The sequence below is a fragment of the Pelodiscus sinensis genome, chromosome 1 (genome assembly GCF_049634645.1).
Source record: "Pelodiscus sinensis isolate JC-2024 chromosome 1, ASM4963464v1, whole genome shotgun sequence".
NCBI classification, from domain to species: Eukaryota; Metazoa; Chordata; order Testudines; family Trionychidae; genus Pelodiscus; species Pelodiscus sinensis.
In genome coordinates, this window is record NC_134711.1 from 109571038 (window position 1) to 109589530 (window position 18493).

General features: G+C 48.3%; 1 protein-coding gene across 17 annotated transcripts in view; it reads left to right on the forward strand.

Annotated features, from left to right (window-relative positions):
• The window catches only part of CACNA1C (calcium voltage-gated channel subunit alpha1 C), a 696460-nt gene that overhangs the window by 419616 nt on the left and 258351 nt on the right, over positions 1 to 18493 (forward strand). The gene's annotated exons all lie outside the window — the stretch shown is intronic.

Below are 18493 nucleotides of genomic sequence, written 5' to 3' on the forward strand. Positions count from 1 at the left end.
CCGCGGAGGACCCAGGCGGCGGGACCGCGGTGCATCTCGGTCCACCGCCCGTGTCTTCCTGGTCTGCTGGGGTGGGGGGGGGCGCAGCTAGTATGTCCCCCCCCCCAGCAGACTAGGCTTTTCTCCGGACGCCTGTGGCAGAGCAGCTGGGGTGCTGCCGGTTGGTCCCGCAGCGCCGCTCTGGGCGCTACTGGTCCAACCCAGCAGCACCCCAGCTGCTCTGGTCCTGATTCAGCCGCTGCTGGTCAGTTTCAGCAGCGGCTGAATCAGGACGCCTGGGGCAGAGCAGATGGGGTGCTGCTGGGTTGGTCCAGTAGTGCCGAGGAGCGGCGCTACTGGAGCAACCCAGCAGCACCCCAGCTGCTCTGCCCCAGGCGCCTGATTTAGCCGCTGCTGAAACTGACCAGCGCTGACTACAGGAAGCCCGAGGCAGAGTTGCTCTGCCCCGGGCTTCCTGGAATCAGCCGCTGATCAGTTCAGCAGCAGCTGACTTGGGGACGCCTGGGGTTCTTAAGTTGAAACTGTATGTAAGTCAGAACTGGCGTCCAGATTCAGCCTGTTGAAACTGATCAGAGGCTGATTCCAGGAAGCCCGGGGCAGAGCAACTCTGCCTCGGGCTTCCTGTAGTCAGCCCCTGGTCAGTTTCAGCAGCGGCTGAATCTTGACACCAGTTCTGACTTACATACGGATTCAACTTAAGAACAAACCTAGTGTCCCTATCTTGTACGTAACCCGGGGACTGCCTGTATAGAGGAAAAATTGCTTCATCTGGCTTGTTTACAGCACTCCAGCTAACAAATCCCAGAATGATTATTCTGTTTGCAACAATGTTGAAAACTATTTAGTTGGTGACCCACTATGACTCACGTGAGTAGCAGGTTTCGTAGGCACAGGAAGGCTTTGCTTTCCCAAAGTGTCTGACATGTCATTGCCCATGCTCCACCCCCCAAGCCAGGCCATCTCCTGCCTGCTTTTCCCAGGCCCTTGGGACAGGCAGGCTGGGGGCTGAAGCACCCATCCTCCCAGTGTTGTGGCCTCTCTGGCCATGCTGCCTGCTCTGTGCTGGGGCTGGTGGCTTGGCAGAGGGCTGTGATGGTTTGGAGTTTGATTGGGTCAGGACAGGCAGCTTGGGATGTTGATTTGACATGATTTGTGCTTGACAAATCCATGCTGATTGTTACCTAACACCTTGGGGTCCTGGGGCAGATGTTAACAATGCTACCCCTTTGATACTTAACACTATGCTACCTCTCTGATCAGAAGCTGATATAGGGCATGGAGCTTCAAGAGGCCCCGCACATGTGCTGTGTCAAAGGGGGGGGCCCCACGAAATTGTGCTGCCCTGGGCCCCGCAAAACCCTCATCCACCCCTGCCTCTGATACTTATTATGTTCTGTGTGCTTACAAACTGATTGATTATTTGCTGCTCTATCTTTCTGGGTACTGAAATTAAACTGACTGGTCTATAATACCCTGAGTTGTCCTTTCCCCCCGTTTTATAGTTAGGTATTAAGTTTGCCCTTTTCCAGCCCTCTAGGATCAAATCTGTCTTCCTTGAGTTTTCAAATATAATCACTAATGATTCAGATTTCTTCAGCTAGTTCCTTATACGTTCTATGGAATATTTCATCAGGCCTTGCTGACTTGAAGCTGTCTAATTTAAGTAATTCTTTGCTTGGGTTTTTTTTGTTCTGTTTTAGCGTCCACTCTCCCCATTCACCCCATTGACACTAATGTTCCTATCCCATTTTCACTGATGTTCACTATTTTAGTTGTCTGATCACTGCTAAAAATTTTGGTGAAACCTGAAACCAAAAAGGCATTTAACACTTCAATCATTGCTGTATTCTCTGTTATTGTCTTTCCTTTCTCATTGAGTAATGGGCCTACACTGTCCTTGGTCTTCCTTTCGCTTCTAATGTATTTGTAAAATGTCCCTAGCTAGTTCAATCTTGCTTAGTGCAGTAGCCTTTCTAATTTTGTCCCTACATAACTTGTGATGATGTTGAAGCTGCTTTTTTTTTTCTGACTCTTTATTTGAGTTTCAGGTCCTTGAAGCGACAAGGAGTCCTGTGGCACCTTATAGACTAACAGATGTATTGGAGCATAAGCTTTCGTGGGCAAAGACCCACTTCGACAGATGCATTCAAAGTGGGTCTTTGCCCACAAAAGCTTATGCTCCAATACATCTGTTAGTCTATAAGGTGCCACAGGACTCCTTGTCACTTTTGCAGATCCAGACTAACACAGCTACCTGTCTGATACAGGTCATCGAAGGTCTCCTGGTTAAAACAGGATGCTCATTTACTATATTTCCTGCACATTGGTAGAGTTTGCTCATGTGCCCTTAATAATGTATGTTAAATAAATGATCTATTTGTTTAGATTTATAAAATATGCAAGTAACAGTATATTATGGGCACTGTGGAGGGGCGTGGCGCCGGGGCGACCCCCTTCGGGCTGAGCCGGGCCGCTGTCCCGCCCTTCTGTCGTCCCTCACCCGAGGTCTCCGTCCTAGGTGCTCCCTACACCCTGGTGGCCTGCCCCGAGTCCGGCAGGATCGGTCCGCAATTGGGGTTGACTTACTGGCGTCTGCGCTGGCAGGGGAGGGTAGGGGGGCTCGGGCCCGCCCTCACTCTGAGCCCCGACCCAGGGCCCTAAGGTCTGGGGGATGGTACCCCCAGTCCTGGTTGGTGGGGGAGAGGGTCCCCTTAACACACCAACCCCCCGGGTTCCGTTACCCTGCCCTGGGTCACTTCCTACCTCCCTCGTCGCGTCGCCATGGCGGCTGGGTCTCTCGAGTCTCCGTAGCCGGTGAGATGTCCTGCCCTGATGACGTCTCTGGCCGCGGGGCAGGGCTGCCTCCTACGCCAGGCGGTGTCGTCCTGCTGGGCACTTGCGCCATCCAGTGCGGCGGGGCCGCGTTGGAGTCCCGTCCTTCCGGCCCGGCCGGGGCCGTAGCGGCGCGGCTGGACGCCGCTCGTGGGTGCGCGCGCTCTGCCCCACCCGCGGCCGAAAAAGCCGCGCAGGGCAGGAGCAGGCGCGGCGCCGCTGCTTCTCCCCAGCACGCCGGGGACGGCGTTCGGTCTGTGCAGGGCTCGGGCGCTGCCCCGTCACACCCCCCCCTTTGTTCGGGCTTCTCCCCCTTGTCCGATACCTCGTGCACCCGGGAAAAAAAGTCCGCGTTCCTGTGGGCCTTAGCAGGCCAGTGTACAATCTCAAACTGGTACGGCTGCAGGGTGAGGTACCACCGCATGACCCTTGCGTTGTTGTCTTTCATTGAATTCATCCATCTGAGCGGTGCATGGTCGGTCACCAGTTTGAACTTGTTGCCTACAAGATAATATCTTAGGGTATGTCTACACTACAAAGTTAGTTCGAACTAACGGACGTTAGTTCAAACTAACTTTCATAGGCGCTACACTAGCGCTCCGCTAGTTCGAACTTAATTCAAACTAACAGAGCGCTTAGTTCGAACTAGGTAAACCTCATTTTACGAGGATTAAGCCTAGTTCGAACTAGCTAGTTCGAACTAAGGGCTGTGTAGCCCTTTAGTTCGAACTAGTGGGAGGCTAGCCCTTCCCGGTTCCCCCTGGTGGCCTCTCTGGGCACAACCAGGAAAACTCTTCTCCTCTCCCCCAGCCCCGGGCCCTTAAAGGGGTAGACTCTGGCCAGACGGCACTGGAGTCAGCCAGCCCTGCCAGCAATCTCTGCCCCTGAGCCAGTGGCCCCACAATGAGCCAGGTAGCCAGTGGCAGCGAGCCGTCTCCTGCCCAGTCCCCGAGCACCCAGGGGCCAGCCAGGGGCCATAGACGGCGCGCGGCCTCCTGGTCTAGTGCGGAGGTCATGGACCTCATTGAGGTTTGGGGGCAGGCCCCCAATGTCCATGATCTCCGCACTAGGAGGAGGAACGCGGCCGTCTATGGCCGCATAGCAGCCGCCATGGCCAGCAGGGGACACAGGCGCACCCAGGAGCAGGTGCGCATTAAGGTGAAACAGCTGCGGCAGGGGTACGCCAGGGCCACAAGGGGCGGCGCCGCTGCAGGGGCTGCCACCTGCCCCTACTTCGCTGCCCTCCACCAACTCTTGGGGGGCAAGGCGGTCCGTGCCAGCCCGGGGGACATCGCGAACAGCAAGGCAGGGAGTAGGGTGTCCCAGCCGCTGGGGTCCTCGTCCACAAATCGGCGAAGCATAGCCTTCAGTGTTCGATTAAAACGTTCTACCAGGCCATCTGCCTGGGGGTGGTAGGCCAACGTTCTGAGGAGCTTGATCTCCATCAGTTTACCCAGTTCGGCCATTAAGCGGGAGGTGACATTGGTGCCCTGGTCTGTCAGGATCTCCTTGGGGATCCCCACCCTCGCGAATATCCGCACCAGTTCAGTGGCGAGGGTAGGGGCCGTGGTGTTCTTTAGCGGGACCGCCTCGGGGTACCGCGTGGCATAGTCTATGACCACCATGATGTATTTATTCCCCATCTTAGATCGTTCAAGTGGTCCCACTAGGTCGAGGGCAATCCACTCGAAGGGCTCATTCTCCAAGGGCATGGGCACTAAAGGGGCCTTAGGGACCCTTCCCGACGCTGTCCTTTGGCACGCCTCACAGGACTGGCAGAAGTCGCGCACCTCCCAGTATACCCCGGGCCAGTAGAACCTTTGCAGTATTCTCTGGGGGGTCTTTTCCGTCCCCATATGCCCGGCCCACGGGTTATCATGGGCCAGCTCCAGGACTGCTTTCCTATGGGTGAGCGGGACAAGTAATTGCCTCTGGTCCCCCCCGCCTACCGGGTCCCTAAAAGTGCGATACAACCGGTCCGCGTGTACCTCAAACTTTGTCCTGTCTCGTCCGTCCTTGGGATCGTCCACGGTCCCATCGATCGCGTATTCCCATGCTTGGCGGAGGGAGGCGTCGGCCCGTTGGGCCTCGACAAAGTCTCGCCCCTTGAGGACCCCTTCCATCGTGAGTTGCCACCGCCCCTCTGTGCCCTGGTCGCTCCGGCGGGCAGCGTCCGACGTGGAGGGGGCTTCTGGGATCGCGGGTTCCGCCGTGCAGGCTCACCCATCCTCTGTTGGTCTGCGCAACACTGACCATAGGCGGTGAAACCCCCTCCAGTCGCATCCCAGTATCACGGGGTAGGGTAGCCGTGGCGCTAAGGCCACCTGGCACTGGATCTCTCCTCCCTCGTCAGCCAGAGTTACCCGGGCTGTGGGGTACTCCTGGACGTCTCCGTGGATGCACTACATCCTCACCAGGGGCCCCCTCAGGGTCGCAGGGTCCACGAGGTCCTCTCTGACCAGGGTCTGGCTACTCCCGACATCGACGAGGGCGTCTACAAGAAGGGGGCCGAGGTGGACCTGTACCGTCAGTCGGGGCCTCTCCTCCGGTCCGCCCTGGTACAGGTTGAGGGCCTGCCCGAAGGAGCAGTCCATAAAAGGGCAATCGCGTCTGAAGTGCCCCTCCTGTTCGCACTCGAAGCAGAGGTTTTTCTTGGGCTCCGGGTCCGGGTGACGCAGTACCTCCGGGGGTGGCCCCCCTCCCCGACTTGCGGTGTCCTTCGGGGCCGGCCGTGACCAGACCGGGGCTAATTGCCTCTTCTTGTCTGCCCCCTTTTGCGTTGCGCCTTCCCTCGCGGATCCCTCCTTCGCCCTCCGGAGCCCCGTGCAGGGCGGCATGGCACGCGGGGTCCCAGTCCAAGGCCGCCTGGGTTCGCCAATCCCCTCGGCGGCGAGAAAGTCTTCCATAAGGCCCACTGCTTCATCGAGGGATCCGGGCCGGTGGCGGCAGACCCACCGCTGGCCCTCCGGTGGGAGTATGTGCGTGAACTGCTCCAAATAGACCATCTCAGCCACTTGCAGGCTGGTCTTCCCCTCCGGGTCGAGCCAGCGGCTCCCCACCTCTCAGATCCTCTGTGCCACCGCCCAGGGCTGTGCTCCATCGGCGTATCTCACATCCCGGAACTTCTGCCATTGGGTCTCCGGGGTGACGCCCAGCTGGTCCAGGATAGCCTCCTTGACCCGGTGGTAATGGAGGGCGTCTCTCGCCGAGAGGCCCCGGTATGCAAGCTGGGCTGGGCCTGTAAGGTAGGGCGCCAGGTTGGTCACCCATTGTTCTTCGGGCCACCGGACCGCCGTCGCCACCCGCTCAAATGTCACGAGGTACGCCTCCGGGTCGTCGGAGTGGCCCATCTTGGTTAGACGGATCGGGGTCTGGAGGGTTCCACCCCCCGCTGTCTCCCTTCCCCCCATCAGGGTCAGAGGTCAGTCGCAAAGCTCCCGGATCAGTTGTCTCTGCTGGTCCTGGGTTTGCGTCATCAGTTGCTGGATCAACTGAGTCTGTTGTTGGTGGTTTTGGCGTTGGGTTTCCACCATCCACTCCAACAATTTGGGTGTCTCCATGTCCAGCCTGGGGTGTCCCGGTCTGGTTCCCCTGTGTTCTCCCCAGGAGAAACCCACCGTCAATACCCCGCCAACCGTACCCCCATTCTCTACCACGTGTGGAGGGGCGTGGTGCCGGGGCGACCCCCTTCGGGCTGAGCCGGGCCGCTGTCCCGCCCCTCTGTTGTCCCTCACCCAAGGTCTCCGTCCTAGGTGCTCCCTACACCCTGGTGGCCTGCCCCGAGTCCGGCAGGGTCGGTCCGCAATTGGGGTTGACTTACTGGCGTCTGCGCCGGCGTGGGAGGGTAGGGGGGCTCGGGCCCGCCCTCACTCTGAGCCCCGACCCAGGGCCCTAAGGTCTGGGGGATGCTACCCCCAGTCCTGGTTGGTGGGGGAGAGGGTCCCCTTAACACACCAACCCCCCGGGTTCCATTACCCTGCCCTGGGTCGCTTCCTACCTCCCTCGTTGCGTCGCCATGGCGGCTGGGTCTCTCGAGTCTCCGTTGCAGGGGCCCGAGATGCCTCCGCCTAGCCGCACTCCGTCCGGTGGCTCTGCTCCGGCGGCGGCGCTCCCTTTGAGCGTCCTGCCCTGGTGACGTCTCCAGCCACGGGGCGGGGCTGCCTCCTACGCCAGGCGGTGTCGTCCTGCCGGGCGCTTGCGCCCCGTGGCCGAACAAGCCACGCAGGGCAGGAGCCAGCGTGGTGCCGCCGCTTCTCCTCAGCACGCCGGGGACGGCCCTCGGTCCATGCGGGGCTCGGGCGCTGCCCCGTCACAGGCACCCTTTTAAAACTTAAATTCACAACTGAACTCAACTTAAATTCACAATTATCTATAAAGCCTATTGAATTGCTTGGTCCTGTTTCTCCATTGCCCTGAACCAGGAGTAGCTGTTACACTGGTGGAAAATGGGTGGAAAATGTTACCACCTCATAATAGTAATGACTTACACTTTGGTTTAAAAGTAGGATTTTCATATTCACCTCAGTGAATGAGGAGCACTAGTGCCACTGAAAATAAACCCAAGTGATTACCCACAATGCAAAGGAATGAAGAATTGGGCTATTTACAAGCCTTGGAAATTGTCCTTGCATTTGCTGTGAGATTCTGCCACAAAATGTATCCCCAGTGAATCCCAAAATAACTCCTCACAGCCCTTATCTGCTTAAAGAAAAAGCTTGGGATCAGCTCAGACCATGACTCTGTGTATGAAACTCACCTGGGTGTTAGTGGGAGCTTTTAGTGCAGAGCGCTTATAGGACTGTCAGCCATGTCTTGCTTTCTTTCTATAGCAAATCCGGGGTGGTACACATAGGCCGTGTCCAGACTCAGGGGTTTTTTCGGGAAAAGTAGCCTTTTCCCGAAAAAACTTCCCCTGCGTCCAGACTCAAGCCGCGTTCTTTCGAAATTATTTCGAAAGAACGCGGCTTTTCTTTCGATGGCGGTAAACATCGTTTCACGAGGAAGAACGCCTTCTTTCGAAAGTTCCTCTTTCAAAAGAAGGCGTTCTTCAATGTAAATAGGGCTTCTTCAAAAGAGAGCATCCAGACTCGCTGGGTGCTCTCTTTCGAAAAAGCGGATTGCTCTTTCGAAAGATCCGCCTGCAGTCTAGACGCGATCTTTCGAAAGAGGCTCTTTCGAAAGATGCTTTCGAAAGAGCCTCTTTCGAAAGAAGCCTGCAGTCTAGACATAGCCATATGGACCAGCAGCAGGATATTAACTATTTTAAATAACTAAAAGTTGACTCCAACAAGCATTTGATATATGAAATTGCCATATGGAAGGCAAGGGGAATTCTACATGCAGAATATATCTGTTCATCCATCTACTCTGATGCACCTAATCTAATTTCTGATTCTAAGCAGTAATAGTAGAACTTTCATGGAATGGTCAATGTTGAGGTCTCTGATCACCATTGAAGCTTGTGGTAAAACACCCATTGGTAAAACACCTAGAGGGGGCAGAATTAAGCCAACAATAGGCATTTTTGAACACCTTTACAAAACAATTCGGATCTCTCTTGCTTAATGCCCCAATTACTCAAGATGAGTTGCTTGCTGCCCATCCCTTGCCTTCTCTTTGCATGCGTTGCCCTTGTTAGGTGATACAGGATAAAATTAGCTAGTGCACTAGGCCTGGGTTTTTGAGATCTTTCTGGATTGAGGAACAAATACAGGAAAGTACAATGTGTGCAGTTTCAGAACCAGAAAAAAACAACTAATGGAGTAATTCTCAATAGCTAAGCATTTTATGAGCCCTGTCTCTGCTATATAAAGAGAAAAGATTCACCATTTTGGTGCAATGATAATGCTGCATGAGGAAAAAAATCCTATTTGGTTTTATTCTCTAGCATGCTTTCCTGCTATTCTAATGTATACTTAACTGAAAATGTCTCCTTAGTAACACAGTATGTTTTGGAAGTAATCCAACATTAACAAACCTGTCTTAACATATGCTTTATTGAGTTGATCCTGTAAGTGCACACATGAGATTCTGTTGCATCAAAGGCCAAAGTTATTCACTGAAGCTTCAGGTCAGTGTAATCGCCCAGATACTCATGTTTCAGATTTGACCTATAATCCAGAAGTCAGATCCTTTCACTTACAGTTTCCTTGTCCTCCTTTTCCAGTGATATATTTGTTTCCTTCCTTTTTTCCAGTCAGCAAAAGGATGCTACTCCTAATGCACAGAGCCTATGACATCAGCCTTGCAGCTTTCTGAATCCTTGTATAAATTTAGTGCCATAAAAACTGCACGGCAGTGGCTCTTCAAACATTACTGTCTGTTCCATGTAACAAAACATTTGCAGTATTTAAGGTATTTTCTATTGTACATATAAGGAAGTGCAAGGTCATAATGCAGAGACTGACAAGACTTGATCTCTATGGTTTAGCTGGCAGATTTTTAAAGGTTACACCAGGGCAGGACCTCTTGTTTATAATTTAGACCTTTGGATGAGAAATAGGTTTTGAAATGCCATAGCTGACGGCTAGACTACTGAAGCTAGAGAGGGGGAATAGCAGAGGAAGCCTTGTGTAAGATGGGTGGGAATGAACACTCTTCTGACATCTAGTGATGAGCAGGTGGAAAAGATTTCAGGAGCAAACCATGTTTGCACAGACTCACCTACTCTGCCTAGGTGCATAGCGTGATGGAGCTGCTTTGCCAAAATCGGATGTATTGGCTGATTATGGGTTACAGATTGCTATAGTGTTCACATGCAGGGAAAATGAAAAGTTGCTAACCTTATTGTATCAGTAAAGGTCAGAAGAACTGCATTTAGCATGTCCTGCTTAAAGGGGGGGGAGTCACCCTAAATTAAACCTCACTTCCTAAGCAGAGGGCAGGAATGTCAAAACCTTCTTAAATGAGTGGGTGGGAGTTCCTATCCTTATCAGGCAATGTGGGCTCTTCCCAAAGTATTGTAGACACTATTTGATCAGTGCCTCTCCAGTGTTTAATTACAGAGCTGATTAGACTCGAGAGAGAGTCCTTGTTTGTGGCTGGTGTCACCACCTCTGAGCACATCTAGGAGCTAAGCCTTAGACCTAGTGTGGGGACAGTGAAAGACAACACAGAGACTCTGTTGGCTATGAGGTTCCTCACTACTTGCTGAAATCACTAAGACCTGCGTTAAGTGTCAGGAGCTCAGAATGGGATGTTATGGGATCAGCAAGCAGAGGTGGCTGATGGTAGCAGATAGCAGTAGCAGATAAACATTGTTGGCAACAGAGGCATTGCTTGATACTCCCAGGGACAGGAGGTGAACCTGTGAACATGCCCCTGAACTCAGAGTCTTTGCTGCCCAAGAACAGCCAACTCCGAGGTGAGGTGCAGCAGAGAGAGAAGGAAGCAGTATGTCAAAGAGACATTTGTTGGGCTCAGGCAAAGGACACTGCCCAGGACACTGTGGGATCAAGTTGCTTATGATCATATGCTTTTGAATGTGGTTGTGATGTTTTCCCAAATTAAAGCTTGGTAGCCTTTCTCTTTTAATAAAAGTTTTATTTTATTATACTCGGGCTCAGTGCTTGCAATTCGGAGAGTATAGCTCGAAATAAGATATGCAATTTGAGTTATGCAAATTTTGTATCTTATTTCAATGTTGTTTCAAAATAGCTCATTTCTAAATTTGGTGCTGCTACATAGCACTTATTTTGAAATAAATCGCTATTTCGAAATGTCCCTTACTCCTCATGGAATGAGGCTTACAGGGACGTCGAAATAATGGGTGTGCTCAAAAGATGCAGAATAGTTATTTCGGGATACCTTCAGTAGCCCGAAATAGCGCTGCAGTATAGATGTAACCTTAGAAGCCCAGAGGTGGTGGTAGGCTTTCCCAGATCACAGGGTTGGGACTCAAGCCTGTTCTGTTTTGTGTTTTTAAGAGTAACCTCTAGATGCTGCCAACTCCACCTGGTAGAGGAGTTATACCTGTAATGATTGTTAACTGTGCGGGACAGGGACAGTACAGCACCTAGCACAGTGAGAACCAAGTCCTGATTGAATCCTTTTGTAATTACACCAATAGAAATATTAAAAAGCAGTAATGCTGTAGGGCATGTGTGAGATGGGGAAGAGGATGCTGGAAGACAGAGATGGGAAAGTAGTATAGTTCTGATCAGATTCTCAGCAGTAGAGCTGGGTTGGTAACTTAATTCCCAATGGAAAAAGGTCCCAGAACACCAGACTTAGTCACTCAGAGTTGCTATTATGTACCTGATGTTTTCGAAGTCCCACCATTATCCCAGGACACCAGTAGGAATAATAGACAACACAGATACATCTTCAGCAATGAAAAATTTGCTTAGAAGTTTCTGTTGTTAATACTATAATTTCAGAATTCTTTAGAATCAGATGTTAGTGTTAACAATGGGTTTACATTTCTTTGTTAAGAGTAAGCAAATGCATGATCTATTTCTCTATAATGTAAATTCTGGTGAAATGAAGCTCTGGCTAAAATGTGAGCTACTTTAGCTGATACTTGTGTCCAGATGCTTCAGTAAACAGCACTGAACCCAGCCACAGTACATTTGTACATGCTTTGGAGATTTTTTTCAAGCAGCTCAAATCAATGCTTCTCTGTTCCCTTCTCTGCTTGTTCTCCACTTGCTCCAGACTATTTGCCTGGCCTTTTTTCTGTTGCCCTACAGCCTTGCCACTAGCCAACACAGTTTTTTCTAGCTGCAGTATGCTTCCTGCATTCCAGCCTCATAGACACTGACTAAATTTCTCAATGACTTCTGAAAATATATGGTCTCTTCTGTCTTTTTGCCTTTACCGAATTATATCTCCAGCTTCACTCTGAATCAGCCATTGTGTTTTTCTTGTCACTCTGGACTGGTTTCACGCTGAGCATGACGAGAGGATGTAATTTTCATCCCTTTTCAGCCCAGAGGAGAGTTGGGCCAGAAGAGACATTCAACCCCAGAGCAACAACACTGTCTTGGAGTTTTACTGGGAGAGGACGAATTTAAACTCAAGTTGGAGCTGCATAAGATCCTTGCCAACAGAAACTGCCCAGGAAAGGAAGTGAATCACTTTTCTGTGGACTGACACCTTTTAGGGTGGTGCAAATGGTTCTGGGCTTCCCAGAAGAATAAAAATGCAGGGTATTTTTCACTGCCATGTCTTCTGGTTCCTGGAACCCAAGAGGTTAATCTGTCACTAAACTGCACTAATGAGCTCTGATTTATCTTTGCTCTAACAGAGTCAAATAAGCATCCAAAGTTTTGGATCCTCACTCAGTAATAGCATTAGACCTGCAAAGCATCTGCGGATTCATCCATCAGGACTCCTCATCATTATACAGTCATCCATCCAGTAACTGCAAAGCACGTTATCAGCATGCGTTGATTAAGCCCAGAACTTAATTTGTGCCAGAGCTTGGTACATCATAGCCCCAGAGCTGCTGTATTAGTTATAAATTCCCCAACACCTCTTTCATTACCAGTTTAGCCCCACAATAATCCTATGATTGTCAAGTACAGAAGGGATTATCCCATTCCCTAAACTTGTGCAATAGCTCAGCATCAAAGCTGGGACTGGAACCCAATCATTCTGTTCAGACGTGTTTTCTAACCACTAAACCACACTGGCTTCGTACTAGAAAGTTGCTGGGGTTGATGATTTAGAAAAGAATTGAACATAAGTCAATGATTTAAAAAAAAATCTTTCTCAGTTCCAAGCAGAGCTAACATAATTAAAGAGTAAAATACAGGACTATGTAGCACTTTAAAGACTAACAAGTCTTGTTAGTCTTTAAAGTGCTACATAGTCCTGTATTTTGCTTCAGCTACACCAGACTAACATGGCTACATTTCTATTATAATTAAAGAGTGGCTTCTTGAAATAGTATCAGAGTAGCTGCATCTTTAAAACTGGGCAGTATTTTTCCTTTGGTTTTTTTGTTTGTTTGTTTGTTTGTTTGTTTGTTTGTTTGTTTGTTTGTTTTTGAGGGGGAGTTGTTTTTTATTTGTTTGTTTTGTTTGGGGTTTTGTTGTTGTTGTTGTTGTTCCTTAAATCATTAATTTAAAAGAAGAGGGTCATAAAATCTCCATTCTGCTCAGCAACGTTGGATATCTTATGTTCATTGCAGAGGATTTTACAGTGTTTTGTTTTTTATGACTCTTTCAACCTTAGCTAGAACATTGTAAAGAATTCACACTGTGTATGTGTGCACACATACACACATTTATAATATCTTGGCAGATTTTTATTTAGCAACAGGGTTCAGCAAGCAACCATAATACAACAACAGAACATGAGTCTATAATTCCACAGGCATCTTTTGTAGGCAAAAAGATCTGAGGGCCCTAAGCTCAAACAAGTGGAACTTGTTAGTTCTTTAAATTTTGGTTTGGGAGCTGAGGTCGCTTGCTCCACAATTTTTGAAAAGTTCTGTGTTACTCTGAGGTTTTGTTGTTGTCGTTTATTTAATGTTTGTATTTAAATGGATTTCATGTTGGGGAAGGTTCTGTTCTGTCAAGCCTGTGGGCAGTGAAGTTTTCTAGGCACGGTGAGAACAGATGCACAGCTGGCAGCGGCAGGAAGGGATACAATCCAGAGCCTACTGAAGTTAAAAAGAGACTTTCCATTTCAGTGGGCGTTGGGACAAGCGCCATATTTCCATATATTGCCATAGCACTCTGCCTCAAGTTTGATTTCACAAGTGAAAGGGCAGTTTAGTCTCTGTGTACATTGAAATGTTGCCCTTTTAAATAAGACTGCCAGTTGTTGTGAGATGAGCACCAGTTCACTAAAAACTATTCTGAGTACATCCCACCTCAGTCCATGGACCCACCTCTTAGGTGGCTCAGGTGTAATGCCGACACACCCCAGTTGTCTGCAGGTGGGAATGAACCTGGGACTCCGTGCATGAGCCTCTACTGCATGAGCTAAAAGCCAGTTGCTTATTAGCAAAGGCTGTGGTGCAGACTCATTATCCTTTCTGTAAGTGGACTCAGTGCCACTAGATGGTACAGTACACCACACCCAGAAAGTGTGTTCCATCTACACATGGATTGCTCATGGCTATGAAAGTCCTTTCAGGGAGGCACTTAATGGAACGGGTTGCAGTAAGAGAAGTCTCTCCCTCTGACATTAAGAGGTTTGTTTGTTCATAGCAAGGCTGGTTCAGTCTCAATGGCAGCACCCCCATCCCTAATTCCCAGCACATTCTACCCCAGCTGAGCCCATTTCTTTGTTCCCCTCGTGTTCCCACTGACTTTTCCTTGTCCTTTCTTAGCTAGGGCATTGTCTCTTCACCGAGGAGTTAACACAGGCTAGCTGCCTACTGAGCAGAATGTTGCCTACCCCCATGCCATGCTGATAAAAGCATGTGGCAGCACAAAGGTGTGTGGCAATCAAAAGGCGCTTCACAAAGACTTCCCGCCACACATGAATTTTTATTAGAGATCCTCTCCCAGCTCTGCTTACGCTTACTTTCCAAACGTGCCCATGGAACTCAACTGTCAGTGTTTGTATTACTACTGTATGCTCAGCAAGTACCCATTCAGCTCTAGGGAATCGGGGGAAGAGCAAGAATATTAAAGGAGCCTATTTCAGGAATCAGCAAGCCTTTTACCATTTCAGAGCTCTGATCTATAGCCAAGCCAGTGGCCAGGCAGTTGGCTATTTACTTTTATATGGTAATTCCTTTGAGTAACAACAAGTAAAGTGAGGTCAGAAGTAGAGTGGTCACCTTCTAAAAAGTCAACATTTAGAAATGGTCACCAACAGTGGCATTGTAATTGTAATCTGAATTGTCTTGGATATCTGTGTGTGTGAAGGTTAATGGTGACCCACTCTACTGTGATCACACTTTAAAATTTACAATTTCATCAGGAAACTAAGTGACATTTACCTAATCTCTCTAGTTTTTCTCTGTACTAAGGGCAAGGAATATTGCAATGCTGAGGTAACATTATCTAATGGAAAACTACAGGCTTTTTAGGCACAAAGACTTGTTCGCTACTGTAAAACAGATTTCTGAGGTATATACAATAGTGTGTTAATGTAAATGTGCAGATGAACTGGATAATGTGTTCTTTGGTCGTCCACTAGAGCTCTGCTAGCCACTGGGTTACTGTTAACAATCTAGAGTTGAATGTTAATCTCAGAGGTTCAGGAGTATGTCTGGGTCAGATTTTGTAATGACTTCTTTTAATGTTGTGATCCACCAAAGAGAAGCAGTGATGCATACATTCAACAGAGTAGCTGGCAGGGAGAACTGGCCAATTATATTCTGAAACAGAGATGAAAAATCAGGCAGTGACTCACTGAATCATTTCACCAGGCAGACTGCAGGATTTGCTTGAGCCAAAAATTGAGTCTATTTATTTGCATTTTTCCAGAGACAGCCTGAACATTTTAAATGTGACTCTCTTTAACAAAATATGTAGCGTAACCTCTCCAAGTCACCTTTGGTCATCCACTGCAGCCATGCAGCTTTGCTTTCTCTCAAGGGCAACTACCTTTTCTGGTAGGCAAGTAATAAATGGCTGATATTTTTATTATAATAATGGTGGGATTGAAAGAGTCATTTTTTGTAACTGGGCTAATATATTTTGTAGACAATTTTGCAAGGCTGAACAATGCATCTCTCACTTTCCCATGGGCTACTTGGCTGAGATGGTTGTTAGGGGCTTACTTTGCTAGGTGCCCAAACTGTAATAATTTAAATGGAGGAGATTCCAAATGACTGTGAAGATGAGGCTTGTAAATTCTGCTTTGAAATGCACACAGCAACTTCGTTCCTTACCGAACAGAGAGGCTTCAATTAAAATTAATTCAAAATAAGACTCTCCCCAAATGAGGGAGACTTGGTAGCTCTGAAGATTAGACCTTTCCTTTCCCTTTGAGGCCAGGGGCATGACAATACAGCATGTGGGAACGAGCCTCTCACCTGGGTCCACAGATTTGTGCTAGCAGCAGTGCTCACACTAGCACACTGAAGGTAGTTAGTGATAGAAATGTAGCCATGTTAGTCTGGTGAAGCTGAAACAAAAAACAGGACTATGTAGCACTTTAAAGACTAACAAGATGGTTTATTAGGTGATGAGCTTTCATGGGCCAGACCCACTTCCTCAGATCAAATAGTGGAAGAAAATTGTCACAACCATATATACCAAAGGATACAATTTTTTAAAAAAAGTGAACACATATGAAAAGGACAAATCAAATTTCAGAACAGAAGGGGGATGGGGGGAGGTAAATGTCTGTGAGCTAATGATATTAGAGGTGATAATTGGGGAAGCTGTCTTTGTAATGGGTAAGATAATTAATGTCTTTGTTTAAACTTAGGCGTAAAGTGTCGAATTTAAGCATGAATGTCAGTTCAGAGGATTCTCTTTCAAGTGTGGACTTAAAAGGTCTTTGAAGCATGATGCAAGTAATCAAGTCATTGAGACAATGTCCTTTCTCCCCATTAACCTCCCCAATAACACCATCCTTGCCACCATGGATGTAGAAGCTCTATATGCCAACATCCCACATGAAAACGGATTACAAGCAATTAGAAACATTATCCCAGAAGACACCACTGCCAATCTGACAGCAGACCTATGTAACTTTGTTCTCACCCACAATTATTTCCAGTTTGAGAACAACTTATACCTCCAGATCAGCGGTACAGCCATGGGTACTCGCATGGCCCCACAGTATGCTAATATCTTTATGGCTGACTTAGAACAACATTTCCTCAACTCACATCCCCTTTTACCCCTTCTCTACTTACGCTACATTGATGACATCTTTATGATCTGGACGCATGGCCAAGAAACACTGGAGACATTCCATAGAGATTTTAACAATCTACACCCCACCATCAATCTCAGCCTGGACCATTCTGCATGAGAGATCCATTTCCTGGACACCACAGTACAAATCACCAATGGAAAATTAGAGTTATAAGATCAAGAACACATATTCCTGCTCATCCAGAAATATAATTTATGCTATCATGTGCCAAAAGTGTCCGTCTGTTTTGGACATTGGACAAACATCTCAGACACTTCGCCAAAGAATCAATGCCCACAAAACAGATATTAGACAGGATCACAAAGAAAAAACAGTTTCTTGCCATTTCAACCAGAAAGGACATTGTCTCAACGACTTAATTACCTGCATCCTGCTTCAAAGGCCTTTTAAGACCACACTTGAAAGAGAATCCTCTGAACTGACATTCATGCTTAAATTCAACACTTTACGCCTAAGTTTAAACAAAGACATTAATTATCTTACCCATTACAAAGATAGCTTCCCCAATTATCACCTCTAATATCATTAGCTCACAGACATTTACCTCCCCCCCCATCCCCCTTCTGTTCTGAAATTTGATTTGTCCTTTTCATATGTGTTCACTTTTTTAAAAAAACTGTATCCTTTGGTATATATGGTTGTGACAATTTTCTTCCACTATTTGATCTGAGGAAGTGGGTCTGGCCCACGAAAGCTCATCACCTAATAAACCATCTTGTTAGTCTTTAAAGTGCTACATAGTCCTGTTTTTTGAAGGTAGTTAGGTAGACATAGCAGGTTAGACTCTGAAATCTAGGATAGGGGATGGGCTTCAGAATCTGAGCTCCAGCCTGACCAGTCACATCAATGAGCTATCACACAGCTGTCTCTAGCACATCTGTGGACCCAGGCTTGCTCCCAGTTGCAGTGTGGATATCTGATCCTGGGACAGCTGGGCACTACTTGTGTTCTAATGCTGCTCTCAGTGCCTTTGCAGTGACTGGCTAGGACGTGGGTCAGGGGGACTGGGGTCTCTGTTGCCTCAACAATGCTGCTGCCTACTTCCACCTGGGAATAGGAAACCCAGAGTTAAGAGAGAAGTTATGTGCATATTCGGACACCTGAAGTCTCCTTGCTGAATCAGACTGTTTTGTCACTGCAGATGATTTCCTTTGTGTGTACCAAACTCTGGCTTGCATTTCCCAAGTTGCACATGTGAATATACTGATGAAACTAAAATGAGGGTAACTATCCCCTGAGGGCACGTCTACACAGCAGGGCTAAAGCCGGAATAAGCTACACAATTTGAGCTATGTCAATTGCATAGCTTAAGTCGAAATAGCTTATTATGGCTTTTGGCGCTGTCTGCACAGCAGAGTTAAAGCACTCTTCTTCCGACTTCCCTTACTCCTCTTACAATGAAGGTTACAGGAGTAGGAGTAAGAAGTCCTTCAGCTCGACATTATTTTGACAATGTCAAAATAACTGCTTGTAGTGTAGATACAGACTGTGTTATTTCACTGCTGTGTAGACATAGCCAGAGTGTTAATTGATCCATGTGACCTGTAAATCATTTAGCACCTTCATACATCAGTTTTCCCCCCAATAATGCAGGAGGAAATCTCACAAGACAAGTGAAGAGTTTTGCTTGGTGTGATGTGTGTGTCAGCAGGTCCACTCTTCCACTTCTCCTTTCTCTCCACAAAGCCTCAAATCTATCCACCTTTGCCCTTCAAAGGGCAAGAGGGTTGGACACAGCTCACTCTGGAGCCTGCCAGTGCCTATGAACACATCCTCCCAAAAATAAGATACCTTGAACAAGCACGATACCTCCCAACACTGGGGTTAAGCATTCTGCCTCAGCAGAGTTTACAGTTTCTGACAA